Below are 18,522 nucleotides of genomic sequence, written 5' to 3'. Positions count from 1 at the left end.
ATATTCATTGCCGGCATGATGAAGATAATGTCTATTCTCTAAGAGAGTAAGATCGTTGAGATCCTACAAGAGAAAGCCCCTAAAATATCTATACAATTCATGCTGACATATTTCCAGAAAAGAAAACTCCTGCTTTATTGGGAACTATAAAAATTTCCTTTTCTCCATCATCAAACTTCTACACTGGACAAATTTATACATAAAAATTATAATTTTTATACTGGGATTATTTTCGTTTTCCATATTCCTTTGTATTGACTAGAGGTCTTTCAGATGTGAGTCAGTGCCATCCCTTGCCTTGGATAAAGGGTGGGCATAGCCTAAAACAAAAATCCCATTGAACATCTCAATAAGGTTGACATAAACATATAATAGGAATAATGATCTGAGATCCAAATGCTTTTCATCTGCAAACACCATACATTTGACATAGAAAAAATATTGTGGCCTTCTAAATTATTTGTTTGAGAACCAAGACCCAAGTCTGGCAGATTTGGGGCATGGTTTATTAAATGAATCACTAAGTAGGGAAGGCTAATAACCATTAATAGTACCCTTTTGATGTGAGATAGTATTGTCATTTTATAGCTAAGAGTTACGTAGTACCAACTCTTTGCCAGGCACTTTTCTAAATCTTCATATCTATTCACTTATTTAATCTCAAACAACATATGAGGTCGGAGCCATTGTTTCCCACATTATGAACAGTAGGAGATCAGTAATTTGCTCAAGGTCATAGAGCTGTTAAGAAAAAGATTTGAAAGCATGCAGTCTGACTCTATGGTCCTAATTACTACACTTGACTGTTATAACAATGTCTGTGGCTCCAAAATGATAGTTTCACCAAGAGTGAAGAAAAGGGAACCCAGAGGATGCATCTAGAACTCCAGTTTAAGCAGGTTCTATTCTCTAGGTCAGGTTCCATGGGGGCAGGATGGGAACACAATGGACAAACTGAGCAAGGGAGTGCCCAAGAGCCTTCCTTCCAGTGCTACCAGAAATTGCCCTGAGATATACCACATGGGGAGCAGCCAATTAAAGTGCAGGGGGGAGTGCCCCAAGACAGTCTTGGGGAATTCTGTTCTTCCGAGTGGTATAAGGAAGGCACAATATGAGCTATCCCTCCCCTGAAGCCTTTGTAAAATCCTATTCCCAAACTTGCCTGTTCGGGCCATGTATTTAGATGGTGAATTATAATTGTATATTCTTATTATTATCTTATTTTCTACTTCTCAGCAATAAGAAATAAAAGCACTGTGTGTACTCAAGGAGACTGCTTAATGGGTGTCAAAATGAGATGCTCTCCATCAAAGTGCAAAAAAATTAGTACTCCTAATGATGCCACTATTTCAGGAGTAGAGGGAAAGTGATGCATACATGATGATAGGGATGTGTGAAAAAAGTTAGATTCTCATTCTCCATAGAATCTGGACGCAGACTGCTACTTATAAAATGTTAGTGCTTGGGTGCCTGGGTGTCTCAGATGTTAAGCATCTGCCTTCGGCTCAGGTCATGATCCCAGGGTCCTGGGATCGAGTCCCACATCGGGCTCCCTGCTCAGCAGGAAGCCTGCTTCTCCCTCTCCCACTCCCCCTGCTTGTGTTCCTGCTCTCGCTGTGTCTCTCTGTCAAATAAATAAATTAATAAAATTAAAAAAAAAATAAAATGTTAGTGCTTGATTTCCAACAACTGATATTCCAGCACATGTTATGGAACTGAAGACAGCTGACAAATTGCAAGGATATTTTCTCTGTAAGTTTATCATGTCTCAGGGCATTTCGTTAGGTTTTACCAACACCTCAACGTATGCTTAAAAGTGGAAGCTAAGAAAAAGTTCTACCGTGAAGTTCCTAGCAGGGCCATTCCGATGGGTACACAAAGCACAATGGAATTGTGTCATTGGAGCAAGTGTCTCCACCACCAGCTCCATGTTAAATGAACATAGAGCAGTGACAGCCAGGATAAAGTCTTGCCTGTTGGCCTTGGCTGTGGGTGCACTTTATGTAAATTTTTCTAACATCTTTGTTTCATTTCAACTCCATCCATTTCAATGGCACTCCCTGATCCTTCTGCCCCTCCCCAATCTTGGATAAAGTTTACAACTAGTCTGTAGTGCCTGAAAGTTAAACTAGGAACCAAGAAACACATATTTCCCCTTTTAACACATGGGCTATAACTATATACATATTTGTCTGTATAGATATATCTTATTACTAGAATACCAAGGAAAGCATTCAAACCTTAACTGTTAATATATTCTTCCCAATATGAATGTAATTGAAGGTTATGTTTTCAATGTTTGTTGAAACATTGAACATGTTTGTGTGTCTGTTGGTCCACACAAAGAATAAAACAGAAGTAAAGCAATAATCTGCATACTTCAGGCAACAAACTTTTGCTCACAATGTCCACCAGATATTTTACTAAAAATAGTAAAAGAGATCATAAGGGATGTAATAGAAACTGAATTCCTCACCAATGCAACTCTGTGTCTTTGTCACATGAAGTTAGTTAGCCGTTAGCATCAAGAGATTCCTCATTATGCTATAATGATGTAAAAATTTTCCTGGCTTAAAAGTGCTGAGTGATTTGGAATCTTTACCTACATTATCACCTTACTGATGACTTTAAGATATTATACACACATATAATTTTTTCTAAATCTAGACTTCTGTGTAGGATGCCATGATATGTCTCTGAAGGAAATATGGGTACTCGAAATAACTATAGAGACCTATTTTAGTCAGCTTCTGAGCTACCCAAGGTAACAAACTTTCTAAGAGATGCTTTGTATTACTGCTTTAAACTTTTTTTTTTAACTACAGCTACAGGTTTTAAAGATTTCTTTGAAACAACTGAAGAGTGAACTTTAATTCATGTTTTTTAAACAAAGGTTATATGAGACTTACAGCAGTCTTACAAAAGAAGAATATCAGCAAGAATTGCACATTACGCTCGGAGTGCAACTGACTTTCAAATTTCTCTACAGGTATTATTTCCCATGAATAGGAACAAAGAGCAAAAACAGTTAAAAAAGCATATTCAAATGTGTGCATAAAAAGGCATGGTAAATGAATACTGTTTAGTTTGCTGACATAATTACTTGAATGTAATTTTTATGAGTCGTAGAAATCTTGGCATTTTCACTGAACCAGATAATTAGACTCTGAATAGAACAGGGTCAGAATAATTAATACATCAAAACTAGATGAACTTTTTCTAATTATTTTTATTTAATCTCTATTATAATTATTGTTATACTCTGCTGAGCATGACTGCCTCATGTTCATAGATTTGAATGCAGTCTTATAGTTGCATCCTGGGACTTTGTGGAATATTAACAAACCGTGGCATGGAGAAATTAGAATGGTGTAGTTTCATGATGGAATTCTAAATTGGAATTTCATATTTTTCTATATAGTTGCACAAAATTTGTTCCATAATTGTAAAAATATGAATTTTAAAACAAAAGTCTACTTTTCTTTCACGTTATACTTCTCCAAAGTTCAAGAAAAGTTATTTTCACAGTTTTTTTTTAAAGGCGTATATCATCAGCTATTCAATTCATGTGAATTTTTCTGGAAGGGAATGGCACGAAATTTTACATTATTTGACCTTTTTGATATCATGATAAATCTTAATCATTAAAGCAAATGTATCAACAGGCAGTAAAGAGCATTACTTGCTATTACGAAGGACTTTGAAACTTGTGTTAGAAAGTCATGGTGTAACCTTCCAATCATAGCTACCTCCTTGTGCCAGATGTCTGGTATACTCATGAAAATACAGAAAAATAAATTACTCCAGCAAAGGAAGCCAATACTGATAGAATATTTTTAAATCTAAGGACTGAAAGATTATATAGGCTGGTTAGTAAATGATTAGACGTTAATCTATGTCTTAATATCTGAAGTAGGATACTATAATACAGAGAGGATGATTTTATCAGAAAAATTGTGTCCAACAAAGATTGTAAACCATGGTGCCAATGAGAAAGTCTGAGGCTCCTCTTAAGTCTTAGTTGTCATTTTAAAATTGTCAGGACTACCCTCTCCTGACCTTGCCATTATCTGTCTCCACTGTGTGAAAGTCTATGACTTTCCTTTGTCCAGGACTGAAAATGGACAGGCTCAAGGAGCACTGTGCCCTCAGCTATAAAGGAGGCAACAGGAATTAGAAAACCATTGCAAAATCTTGAAAATAATCTATTCTGAGAATTTACAAAATACTTTAAATTCCCCAGGAACTAACTTTTCTACTAAGAAGGACAAGAGACACAGAATAGTTTTCTGCCATAACTTTTGTGGAACCAAGCTATTTAAATGTTTGCCTCATCCTGGAATTTGACTGGGGCAGATACATATCTCCAGAGAGAGCAGATACAATGATCATGAGATTCTGAAAACACTAAGATGGAAAGCGATAGCCATCAAAAGGAATAACGCCCTTTGTACATAACAACAGTGTTAGATTTTTACCCCATTCAAGATTAAATAAAACTCAAGAAATAAAAACAAAAACATTGACTTTGAGCTATTGAAAGCAGTTTTTACTGAAGAAAGAATCTTTGTTGTAAATATGTCAGATAAATATAAAATGGGAAAAATAAGAGAATAGGGCAAATGTTGAAATGTAAATGTTTCTCGCAAAGATATAAAAGGAATGGGGAGAGAAGAAGCTATCACGATGGAAAAATTAAAGTTGGCTTCCGCTGTAATAAAGAACATAATTGACGTTGTAGAAAAAAAATCACTAATAAAGATGGCAGCCTTCTAAAAATACAGAAAAGTAATACTAATAGGTCCTGTAGAAGAAAGAAAACAAAAATAAAATATATGAATAATTCATCCATTTGGAATGAACTAAAGCAAATGAAACTAAACAGTCATTCATTAAAAGAGAACTCTTTCCAGGAGTTCAGTGAAAATGTGACACCAAGAGACATTACCTGTGTATACAAGACAAAGGGTTCACTAAATACCCCTCCCCCTAACACACACGAATAAAGGGACTGAGAAAGAACTTGGCAATGTTTTTGAATTTTAAGATTAAATGAAAAATTCCACAACTATTTGGGCAAAAAGTAGAAGTCACACTGGTTTCAGATTCTATTTAACTCAGAGTGCCAGGATATAATGTAACAATGAGAACAAAGTTTTGAGAGGAAAATACTGTGGTCCAAAAATATTTTGACCACGCACAAAGTAGTTAATGTGCTGGAGTAACAGAAGGACCTCCATGCTCAGATCTGCAGATTTCAAAACATAAACTGCACATGGATACATTCCATGAAATTTTTACTTAAAAATACACATCAGCCGTGTAAAGATGAATAATATGAAAAGTTAAAGAATGAGATATTTGAATCAGAAATTACTGTGTTTTATATTGATTGTTATTAGTTTAAAGTGTATCTGCTTAAGGTTAACAAAAAACCCCCACAGATGCTCACACTGAAATAAGTCTATATATATACTAATAACAGAAGTAGCAACATAAGTAATACCATGAATACTATAAGTAAAAATATAATTCTTATTCCTAGTAGATATAAACTTTAGTGTATGATCATGAATATATTATGAATTTTATTTTTTATTTATTTGTTTTTAAAGGATTTTATTTATTTATTTGAGAGAGAGAGAATGAGAGATAGAGAGCACGAGAGGGGGGAGGGTCAGAGGGAGAAGCAGACTCCCCGCCGAGCAGGGAGCCCAACGTGGGACTCGATCCCGGGACTCCAGGATCATGACCTGAGCCGAAGGCAGTCGCCCAACCAACTGAGCCACCCAGGCTCCCATGAATATATTATGAATTTTATATGAGCAAATGTCACAGTCATCAAATAACTTTGTAATAGTTGGCTTCTTGGAAAATAGTTCATAAACCTGATCCTTATCTTACACTTTAATATAAATTAAAGTAAAACAAGGCTTAAAATTTATAAAATAAATGTATTTTAGAAAAGATGAAAATATAAATCACAATATTTCTGGTTCTGGGAGCAGTCATAGAGCTTTTAAGCAAAAACAGCAAAATTCACAAAGTACAAAATTAAATATTGAAATGTTCCTTAGAAGAAACCATAAACGTTTCTCTTACCAAAATCAATAAGCAGATATGTGGTATAGTTTTCATTAAGAAAACAATGATATGCCATAAATATTTTACCCAATGGCTCTGTATCATCTCTGCCTAAACACTGTCCTAACAGTGTTTCAATTGTGTTATTGAAAAAATGGCACAATTTAACAAATATTAAATAATATATAAGTTCCTTTTATTATAAGGTCTATACATCCCAGCATCACATTAAGAGAGTTACTTTAGGGCACCTGGGTGGCTCAGTTGGTTAAGTGACTGCCTTCGGCTCAAGTCATGATCCTGGAGTCCCAGGATCGAGTCCCGCATCGGGCTCCCTGCTCAGCGGGGAGTCTGCTTCTCCCTCTGACCTTCCTCTCTCTCATGCTCTCTACCATTCTCTCTCTCTCTCTCTCTCTCAATAAATAAATAAATAAATAAATCTTAAAAAAAAAAAGAGAGTTACTTTAGTAATCTGATTTGGCACTTGCAATAAGCCTCTTAGGTAAGTGCTATCCATATTTTTCCTAATGAATAAATAGAAACAGAAATAATGACATGACATGAGAGCATAACTCACAGGAGTTGAAGCAGGATTTGAACTCAGACCTAAGCACAAAATTGGAGTGCTTAGTCCATTGTATGCTGCTTTCTAGGTATATTATATGCAATGTAAGAAAAAGCTTTTCCTGTGTTGTTCTTTCCTATATCCCCTTCGCTAAGCATAGTGCTTGGCTTACCGTAAGCACTCCGTAAATAATTGTTGCATGCTGAATATATGTCTGTAAGAAACTGAGAAATATAATACTAAAAACAAATGGATATCCCAAGAAAGTTTTCAATGGGGTTTGGTGGAAGGACATGGACATGAAAGATACGGACAGTACAGACATAACTATACATAACTATAGTATGAGGCCGATTTGCGAACATGCATCACTGGACCCACAAAGAAAGTGCTATCTCAATGGAAGAGAGGCCATGAACACAGCTAGATAAATGGATCCCTCCTACGAACTCGGCTTTCAACATGAGTTCATTCTTGAAATACCCAATATGGCTTTTTTGGATACTCTTTCATTCTTACATGGCTAAAATCAAGTATTCTTGGTCACCTAGGCAATTTTAAGATTATAATTATAATTATAATATATAATATATATATTATATAATATATAATTATAGACAATATTAAGATTTCTGCTTAGCTAAGAATAATATTAGTCTGGATTAATCTATTTCACCAGTAGAATTCGTATGTTAGACAAGAATATTGGTAGGAAAAAATGGGGATACATTCACTTAAAATTAAGGTAATCCAAAAGAATTGATAGCTGCCCTAAATTATGTCAATACTAAGGAAACGTTGATACAATCTTGAACTTGTCCTTCTATGTAACAGGCTAAAGAGTAATACTGTAGTATTTAGCTATGGCAATGTATTTAATCCTTGTAGATATAAAGTTAGGATGTGACCATATAGGAGGTTTAAATATTCTGACTTAAGCAAAATAAAAAGTAATAATAAATAACTGGAGGAAAATGCCGCCCAAAGAGAACAGATTCAATCTACTCTGAACTTTTAATACAGTAAGTTTTTTCTTAAACCTGATTTTATTCTCACTCTATAAACTTTTCTTTGTTTCTTCTGCTCTATTCCTCATCACTATCCCCATTTTATTGAAAAAATCCTATTTGCATGTTTAAAATATAGAACCTGAAATTGTCCATTAAAAGTCATTAAATTGGGCCATTTCTACATAGGAAGAGTCCAGGCATTTGTCTGCAAGTTTTAGTAAGTATCTGGAATTCTTGTTTTTGTTATTATTTTGTTGGCATTTTGGTCTCATTTAATTGATGGATGCAGAAGCACCCAGATTGGGGGAAAAAATAGGCATACATTGTGGTATTTTCTTCCAGTCACACAATACCTGTATTTGTGACGATTCTTCAGTTGCCCGTCTTCTGGCAGTTCATTCTGTTGCCTCAAATGCTTGATATGCTTCCTGGCATCTTAGTATTTTATCAGTGAGTATTAACTTACAAGTGAGACAAGAAAATGCAGTCCAGAACCTGGGCTTTCCATTTGGCAGCTCTTTTCCACCAGTGCTCACGTCTGAATTGTTGACCATTATTAAAATCATGGCAGGATTTCTGTGAACTTTTTAGTGAGCTTAGTTAAAAAACATTTTTATTGATATAGTTTGGAGACCTCTCCAGAAAGTGGAATTTTAGGAAGACGTGATTCAACACAGGGAATGAGGAAAGCGCTGAGAACAAATATTAACCAAGTGAAATAAGTATTAAGAAGGCAAAGCAAGAAGGGAGGCAAATTATGGCATCTGCACACTTAATTGGACTGAGAATTTCCCTTTAGCAATGCTTAGGGGACCATGAAGGGGGGGATGGAGAAAACAGGCTCAGCGATATAAGGCACAATGTGAATACCCATTTGTTAAATACTGTGAGAATGTGCCTGACTTTTATCACTTACTCCCATCAGAATTTAAATTCTTATTTTTATCTCTGAAATATTTTATATATAAAAACCCTGTACATTTTTTAAAAATCCAACCTCCTCCTTTCTTCTCTGTTCTTAAAAAACTTTCCTAAAATGTTATCTGGCACGATTCCTTTCCCTTGCTGACAACCATTGCACGTGTAACACACACCCAGCCCAGGATAACAAGATTGGGGAAATGTAACCCACGCTCTTCTCCTTTTTCTTTTTTTCCAGTAAACAAAATATATTTTTGTTTTCCCACCTATTCAGTCCCTAAAGTTGATTTCTAATTTGTACAGTTCCCATAATTTCAATAGCGATTTGGAAATAATGCAATATGATTCTAATTTTTATTTCAGTAGCTTAGGAACCTGTCTCAAACCAAATAAATAATAGATGTAGAGTGCCTCACACCAGGTACCAAATAGCCTTCAGTGAATGTTAACCCTTTTTCTCTTTCTCCTCTTCAGGATAAAGTGGAAAACATGAAATATTTGTTTTTTGAAGCTTAGTTGTTTGGAACTATTTTATAGAATTACAAAGGTTTAAGCCAACAATGACTTCAATACCTTTATCAAGTCCTTATAACAAAGATACTGAATTTAAGTGTAGTTTAGAGTCAGAAGTCTAAAGATTTTATTATTTGGCTAAAATCTGTCTTTTTTTCCCCCAATAAAAATTTTTGGTTCACCTTTCATTTAATCAAAATTGTCCCCTTGCCTCCCCCTTCACACCTAAGATTATCTATCAATCATCCATCTATTTATTAATCATCATAGATTTCTGGGAATAAGTTCAAGTTAATGGTCTCATGACTATTTCTGTAGTAAAATGCATATAGTCACAATGTCCAGATTTGGTGAAAAAATATTTACTCACAAATGTGACAGGTTTTGAGAAGTGTCTTTTTTTCTATCTGAAAACTTTTGTAGGCTAGAGACAGATTAGAAGAACTTTTTTAAAAAATTGCATCCTATATTAAATATATAAGACACTTTATGAATGTGCATGTCATCCTTGCTCAGGGGCCTTGCATCTTCTCTTAATGTTCTAATTTTAGAATTTGCACTGCTGTAGTGAGCACTGCATTTATTTTTAAGATCTTAGGACATAAGAGTTCTTTCTGTACTTTTTTTCTTTTAGGGGGGAGTTGGAGGTGTTTGTAGACAAGACACAAGGTTGCCATTGGGGCATAAATTTTAATATTCTACTCCTAAATGACTTATATTACATGCAACTGACTTTTATCAATGTGTATTAAATTGACATACACACAGGTATGGGGAACTGCCACCTCATGCAAAATTTAGGTATGTTTGTATAGCAACAGCTCCCAAATTTAAATATCAAGCTACAAAACCACATAGCCATGCTCTGTATTAGATGGTCCCGGAAGTCCCATGTCCCATCTAGTGTACGTGAATGTATGTATATACAATTTAAGTTACCCTTCACTCTTTTTGTCTTTTATAGCCTAACCAAGTATTCAAAAATTAGGAAGAAGTTCTTGCCTATAATGTTTCTGAAACACTGATATTTGTTTCCACTGGAATCAGAAGACCTATTTGTCTCAGAAATTTTAAAGTCACATGCCAGATGTAAGGTAAATAGATACTAATATATAATTTGTCATGATTTCACTTTCCATTTCCTATTCCTTAAGATTTTTATACAAAAGCCTTTGACTAACTTCTCCCGAAATGCCTGAAGTTAAAACTTAAGACTCCATAATAAAAAATATAAAAAGTGGAACAGTAGGGTATTATTCAAGAGTTTTGATCGATAAGTCAATATGTACAGTCAAGAAAGAGGATGCTGGTCCCCAGGGGAATTATGTTGGCTTGAATTATCTGTATATGCATGTGCAATGCTGCAACTGTATCTTACTTCATACGAAGTTTGGTCAGTACAACCTCAACTTTGTAATTTTCATTTATGTTATATATGTAGAACTATATACTGTATATACATGCAACATTTTATATTTTTCATGGATACATTTTTATCATTTCAAAAAATGTGTATTTCACATTCTTGGACTATTTTTCGCTGTTATTCAATTATACATTTTGTATACTCACATGTTATTTAGTAATAAAATTCTACCTATGTATTATTTCAAAAATAAAATAAAATAAATGGAAGGGTAAAGCACATTACATCGACTCTATTCACTTAGATCTGGCTGTGTCATGAAGCAGAAACAAGTTTCAGAAACTAGTTACTTTACAGTCTGGTTATCTGAGAGCACTAAGTAAATTTGTTTAGATTATCTCCAAATGCTATTGAATTGTGCCACAGTTTTATGTGAGAATCTGACAGATTTGTGCAAAGATAGAAGCCTGTCCTTCCCTGGTTCTTAAATATTTCTCTCCTCAAATGTGCTTGATTTTTTTTTTAACTGCCTTCTAACTATGGACTCTGTATGCAGATATCTCCTCCGTGTAGGTGGAGTGCTTGTGGGAAGCAAACAAAATATAAATATAAGAAACCATCTTTAGTTTTGGTTTTTGAAGATACACAAATATATACTATACTACCTCTACAAACTATATATCTCCATTTAGTAACAAAATTTATTCACACAACATGAAAAATACCTTTTTAAATTGTGATTCCAAAAGTTCCTTTTATATTCCAACTCCTACCATTGAATATTTTCTTACTCAGCTAGTGTTTCTGTGTTAAAAGAAATAAAAAATAAAACTTAATTGGAAATTTGGCAATTAAAAATTTCTTATTTTTCTGATGCTTGCAAAATTCAAACCATTTTATAAAATGCTCCAGAATTCCCATTCTGGTGTTTTCTGTTGTTGCTGTTGCTTTTCTGTAATATTTTCAACCATTTCAGCTTCCATCAAAGGGGTATTTAATTAGTTTTAAAAGCAAATAAAAACACGTATTAAATTTCTTTAATATAAATTGTTACCTCCCATAGATGCAAATTTGTACAGTTTACTTTTTAAGTTTTATTTACTAAGAACGGTATGACATGATATAGGCCACGTTTCTTAGAATTTAAAATAGGAATACCTAGGGACGAATAGGTGTGTTCTCTGAAATAAGGATAATTACATTTGTCTCTATTGATTCATTCCATATATGTATAAAAGAATTCATACCTCTTCGTTTTAACTTGACTAATACAATCATCTTAAACCACTCATCAGAAAAGTAATCTGAGGTCTTCTCCATCCATAACCAGCAAAGCTATTGAGAAGCAAAAGCCCTTCCTCCCTCCTTCTCTAAGAAAACAAATTAATTCATTGTTTCAAGCTCCGATTATATCTAACACCTCCATAATTATCATTGACTTTTAACTGATGAAAATTCAGATTTTTCCATATTTTAACTCTACAATTTTTTTTTCCTAACAATTTTGTCAGCTTACCTATGTCTAGTTTGGGATATTTTTGCTATCTGCCAGAAAGCAATTAAATAACAAATATATTCTAGAAATTGTGGCCTCTGAAAGCTTAGCACCATTCAGAGGCAGAAAGGTCCTCTATGTGTATTTTCCTCTTATTTTCTTACCTTCTTTTTCTCTCCTTGTTTTTTGTTTTTTTTTTTTTTTTTTTTTTTGACCTTTTTTAAACTTGGCATTCTTTTGAACATCATCATGTTAGTAAAAAGTGATTGCAAGTAAGGAAGCTTTATTGGCTGCCTGAGGATGGAGTGGGCCAAAGGCAAGAGATCGAAAAGGAATGTGAGCTGTTGGAGAGGTACTCAGTGCCTTTATACACTTTGATGTCCTGGGAAAGAGTTGTGGCGCTCTAATGCACCTAGGGCACTTTGGGCATTTTAGAGACAAAAGCTGTCACTGCCATCCAGTGGCAACATGAGTTACTGCACGTTCAACCAAGCTCCATTGGTGTGGCCCCAGGGAACTAAATGAAGATGGACTAATTGTCCCGACTCTTAAATAGAAAATAAAATACAAAGATTGTTTATTTTGTTGTCTATTTTGACAATTCAAGACATATGACAGGCAAACAAAATTCGTTTTTAAATTGTCTCTCATTTTAAGTTTGATTTTTACTATTTCGTCTTGAGGTTTGAAGGAGGGTGTGTAGGATGAATAGATTTGTGGCCAAGTAAATGCTTACTAATGTGTTTGAATTAATATGTAAAGTACTTAAAGTTGACTCTAAATGACCACCTCTTTATACTATTAGGGGATTACCACTGATTAAAAAATTCAATGGTTTAGCCATTCTTTTTCCATCGCATTACTAAAACAGAGTTGTACTGATACTGATTCATAACAAAGCCATGATGATATTAACGAAGGGTATCCAGATTAAAGTGAAGGGTGAGGTTCCCACGTCTGTGTTTAATAAACATATAAACTGCAAAAGAAGAATCAGGCGGGGCAGAGATTTTCTCCCTTTCGTTTCAGTGTGACAAGGCATATTTCATATTTTTCCATCACTTTGCTGCCCTCAGTGTTTACTCCATCTATTATAAGAAACAATTATTCTATCTTCCGGGTAAATTTCAAAGGAAGTTTGACCTAGGCTCTTTAGCTTTGAATTTATTAACAATTTAAATTGCCTTACTTTTCAGCAATTTTCATAAAAATATAATAGCATTTTATTTTTCCTTAAAAGGTCATGTTTTTCGGTGCCTTCAAAGAGCTGATGTCTGATACCATGTATCAATTAATCTGTGTTTCTAATAGATTTCAGTAGGATTACCCTAGAAAAAATGAGATAAGTTCAGTATTTTTTTATCCACCCTTTTACCTAACTATTATGTAGGATTAATTCCTATTTTTTTGTGTTATGCATCTGTTGACATTTTATAGGCATTGGTTTTCAACGTTGCATTGTTATTTGTTTTTAGCAGGCTATAAAGAGAAATGAGATCTCATAAGAAAGATTGTGTTCTGTATTTTTTCTATGAGTGGAATTATTTTACCTAAGAGAGAATTACTTTATTGTGTGGAACACATATCTATATTATTCCACGTGAATACAGATTTACAATGCATTAAAGGTAATCCACAAAGCTGAAATAAAAATCGAGTTAATTTGAGATTCATTTCCTCAGTGTTCCTGCTAATCAGGCTGTAGGGGTCCTCTGGCACATAAATAACTTTTCATTTACTTTGGACTCAGTGATGTCAGACTTTTCAACAAACTATGATCTGCCCAAAGCTTCAAGACTAAAAAAAATTTAAAGCATATGTAAAAGGTATGTATATATTGTATATATTAACACTTTGAGTCATGACTCTTATTTTAAAAGTATTTTTATGCTGGTGCCTGAGTGGCTCAGTCAATTAACTGACTCTTGATCTCAGATGAGGTCTTGATTTCAGGGTAGTGAGTTGAAGCCCCATTTTGGACTCCACGCTGGGTGTAGAGCCTACTTAAAAATTTTTTTTAAATTTAAAAATAAATAAAAGAACTTTTGTAAGGCAGAATCAGACCTATAACTGAATAGAACACCTTCACGTATATTCACCAGTTAAAACAGTTTGAACGTTTTTCTTTAAAAAGAAAAAATAGTTGGTATTTGTTATCCTTCTGTTTTTCTACGATATATTGCTTAATATGTAAGCAAATGCTTTCTTCTAGAAAAGTTGGAGTCCATCCAAATTACAACAACAAAAATCTGCATACAATTTGGTATTCTTAAAAGCTCTATCTAATGCACGTTTTTTTCTTATTTGGACTACATGTGTTTATCTCCTGCTCTTTAGGCCTTGAGTCTTCATGCTGAGCTGTATTCATGTGAGTCTATTTAAATAGTCTGTTTAACTAACTAGTCATTTATTACTAATGGTATTAAAAATGCGTGTATACCATACCTAGTTCTGTTCTGATCTCAACTGCTGTTTTGGACTATTTGAGTTTATAAAGTAGAACATCAGTGTTATTATTCCACACCGAGTGTCATATTAACAGTTTAGAACTTATGATAGTTTTGTTTTTGTCAAATGCAAGAGATACAGAGTGACAACAAGAAGCAAGAAATAACGGGAGTTGTGAGGACAGAGAGCAGAGCAGTGCATCTAAAGTGTCATTTGGCAAGAATTATTTTTGTGTCTTCAGTCCTAACTGTTCGTCAGAATTTTGCAGTGCTATTGACTTAAATTTTAGATGTCGACATAAGCCATTTTCATACTTTTCCAACTGAAAACTGTCTCAAGGTTTGGCTTGGACTCAGATTCTTGATGTTCTGAGTTTAGGAGGTAGTCTAGAACTCTATTTTTAAAGACACTATACAGATAGTCCTGATTGATGATGGTTTGACTTAGGACTTTTTAGCTTTATGATGGTCAGAAAACACTGCAATTCAGTAGAAACTGTATGTTGAATTTTGATCTTTTCCCAGGCCAATGATAATGTGGTACATACTCTCTGGTGATGCTGGGCAGTGGCCCCTGTAGCTCCCAGTCAGCCCTGTGATCCTGGGGATCAACAACCGATACTCTGAAGACTGTTCTGTACCCCTAAAATCTTTCTGTTCATCACTTTCAATACAGTATTCATTATGTTACATGAGATAGTCAACACTCTATTTTCAAGTTGTGCCAAGGTTTGTGTTAGGTGCTTTTGCCCAACTGGAGACTGAGGTAAGCATTCTGCACATATTTAAGTTAGGCTAGGCTAAACCATGGTATTCAGTAGGTTCCATGTATTAAATGAATTTTTGACGTTTTGTATTTTCAACACGCTACAGGTGAATCCAGACAAAATACCGTCGTAAGTTGAGGAAGATCTACACATAAATCTAGACTATTTTCATCCACTCCACAAATATATCTTGAGAAGTTACTGATCGCAAGATAATGTGGAGACGTGTACAAAAATAAGTCATCCTAGCAACAACACTCCGAAGATGTTGGGATTTTTAATTGGTTGTAGACATTCCTTTCATGATTTTCACTGTTTTTACGTGAAGCTACTTCCTAGAATTCCTTACCCAGATCCTACCCTTCACATGTCCATGGTTCTTATTGACTTCAAAGACCAAAGTGAAACATAAGCAAGAGAAATAATTTGAAAAGATAGTTCGGAATCTGTTGCAGGAGAAAAAACAAATTCAGAGAAAAGAACGCTGCATTTAAAAGAAATTAATACTTGCGGTGCTTGGGTGGCTCAGTCAGTTAAGCTGTGAACTCTTGATTTTGGTTCAGGTCATGATCTCAGAGTTGTGAGATTGAGCCCCGCATGGGGCTCTGCACTCAGCGCAGAGTCTGCTTGAGATCCCCTCCCTCTGTGTCTCCTTCCCTTCCCTGCTCATGCTCTCTCTCTCTCAAATAAATAAATACGTAAATAAGGAATTTAATACTTAAGTGATATGTATGATATATGAAAATTTAAAAAGAAAAAGTTTCTATTGGGAAAATAAATTATAAATATGTCCAAATTTCCATATACAACTATCTCATTGTCAAAATTCATTTAATTTAAACTTCTGCTACCTATATACAGTTCTGATTAAAGTTCATGAAGATTTGCCTAAATTTACATAATGTTCTCCAATAGAAAATTTGGTCTGCTAACAACTGCTAAAGGAAACCTTTAAGAACTTCGAGATGGTTAGTCCAAAATATAGAAAAATAAGAATATAAATAAATATGATTCATTCTGCAAATGACCAATGAAACATTACTGACTGAAAGCAAAATTCTCTACATTTTAGCAGTTCTTGTGTCATACTTATATTACCAAAGCTGCATTCAGATGACAGTTTTAGAAATACACAAAATTGAATTGAAGTAAAAAATGTTTTGTCAGTTACCAAAAACAAGAGCAAAAATTGCTAGTAAATACAAAATAGATTATTTCTACTTAATATGTATATATATATATATTTGAAATGATTATAAAATAATCATTTAAGCCCATAAATAGTGATTTTTCAGAGTTTTATTGAACATACACACATGATGAACAAGAAGAATGGTAACTGGCTAGAAGAAATGCTTTTTCTAAAGTGTACACCTAGCTTCAAGGACTTGACACATCTGTTCTTAGTCTCCTAAGCCAAATGGTACTTTGGGGAAAAAAATTAATACCATGATATTTCTTGGTATTCCATTCCAATTAAAAGCTTAGTTAGCAAATTTCTGTCTTATATCTAAATTCATTTCCAGAGCTACAGTTTTCAAAGATCCCATCTGGGCTAGGGAGATACAGAGCAGCTAGCAAACCTATTTAAAACAATGTATCACTATGAAGTCATGCAGAAAACAGGGTAATTTCCTATCAAAATGAAACATTTTTCTTATATGGCATGTGAATATTCTTCCCTTAAAGTGTAAATGGTATAGTGTAGGAGAAGAAACACAACTTTTGGAGGAACTCTAAAGGCTTATTTTTTATCTTATCTTGATAAAGAAGGAAAAATATCAAAGCACAACAACTGGATTTTTAAACACCCACACTATTTCTATTCCCACGAATTCTCAACACTTTCAGACACGCCAGATTTTAATACATAAACAATTCATTGCTATCTTGTTTGATACATATAGCATGTTCTCTTGACAAATCCTCAGAATATGTGAGCATTAACATTGATCATAGACCTCAAAAATGATACGGAAGGATGCCATAAATGCCCCCATTTTCCCCACTGCCTTTTACATTTCACAAAGGAGACGGTGAAACCCTTTCGATTGTGTTAATGTGACCGGCTTTCCTCATTGTGTCTAACCAGGAAAAGGAATCTACTCAGTAAATTCAACAAGGAATGTGTAAAATACAAATTTATTAACTACACCAGATGTTTGGAGTATCAGAAGTTTGGAGACTAAAAAGTAAAGATAAGTCAAGAATATATGAAGAGCAGATTCTACCCCTAAGGCTGAAAGAGAGGACCCAAGGAAAGAACAAATCTAAAATAGGACCCTGTAGCCAGAGCTGAGATCCATTGCTCATTGGAGAGAGCCTGGCTATGCCCCAGAGGATGGAGGAGAAGTCTGCTAGATTTCCAGACCTCCAGGGATCACAAGCAATCTGTCCTTTCAGGCACCAGAGGGAAGTCATCCATTGAGATGTAGCCACATGAAACTCACTTGGAATCTCCCCAGTGGGAAAGGTACACTGGGAATCTTCCCTCTGGGTGTCAGGGAAGATTGTGCTCAAGGGGATGTCATGCCCTGCTGCTTGCCACACACTGCAGGAGCCTGTGGAGAGACAGCACACACTGGAACTGGGACGAAGAACCCCTTCCTCCTCCAGGCAGGTTCCCTTTGATACCCTTGCCAAAGAAGCTTTACAGTGCTAGCGGGCGGGAAGAAATGGTTAGGAGGCACAAACAGGGCAATGAAGAGTTTCTCTGGAGCTGAGAGGCAAGAGATTGGCAAATTAAGTAACCTTACTTAATTTGAAAAGTGTCATCATTACCAACATCCCACACCAGACTGGCATATTTGTTACAACTGATGAACCCACATTGACTCCTGTTATCAACCTAAGTCCATAGTGTACATTAAGATTCACTCTTGATGTGGTCCATTCTATGCTTTTGGACAAACCTATAACGACACAGCATAGTAAAGGGAAATACAAATGTAAGGGGCAGAGAGTATATGGGAACTTACTACACTTTCCCCTCAATTTTGCTGTGAATCTAAAGCTGCTCTAAAGATTAGTTTATTAATTAAAACACACACACAGAGTTAAAAAAAATGTCATCAATGCATTTTTTTTTTCCTGAACCTACAATTGTGATAACACCATCTTTCCAATGGCAGTGTGTGTTCATTCTAAGGTGGGCATTGTTTCTTTCATTATGAATTTTGTATATGGCAGAGACAGCTAAATTGCACATTCACCACTTCTGAGGTAATGATAGAACATTCAGGACACAAGGCTATTCAGTTAAAGACTAAATTTCCCAGACCTCTTTGCACCTAGGTAGGGTATGTGACTAAGTTCTGGCCAACAGGATCCAGAAGGGAGCAGAAAGTACAACTT

General features: G+C 34.8%; 1 pseudogene; it reads right to left on the bottom strand.

Annotated features, from left to right (window-relative positions):
• Positions 1 to 9,564: 9,564 nt before the first annotated feature.
• LOC112810138 (U6 spliceosomal RNA) lies at positions 9,565 to 9,664 on the bottom strand (annotated as a pseudogene).
• Between the last annotated feature and the right edge of the window lie 8,858 nt (positions 9,665 to 18,522).

This window comes from Callorhinus ursinus, unplaced genomic scaffold, assembly GCF_003265705.2.
Source record: "Callorhinus ursinus isolate GAN/ISIS: 27379988/994484 unplaced genomic scaffold, GSC_fseal_2.0 scaffold36, whole genome shotgun sequence".
NCBI lineage: Eukaryota > Metazoa > Chordata > Mammalia > Carnivora > Otariidae > Callorhinus > Callorhinus ursinus.
The sequence above is the reverse complement of the archived record's forward strand: the minus strand, read 5'-3'. Positions and strand labels throughout refer to the sequence as shown.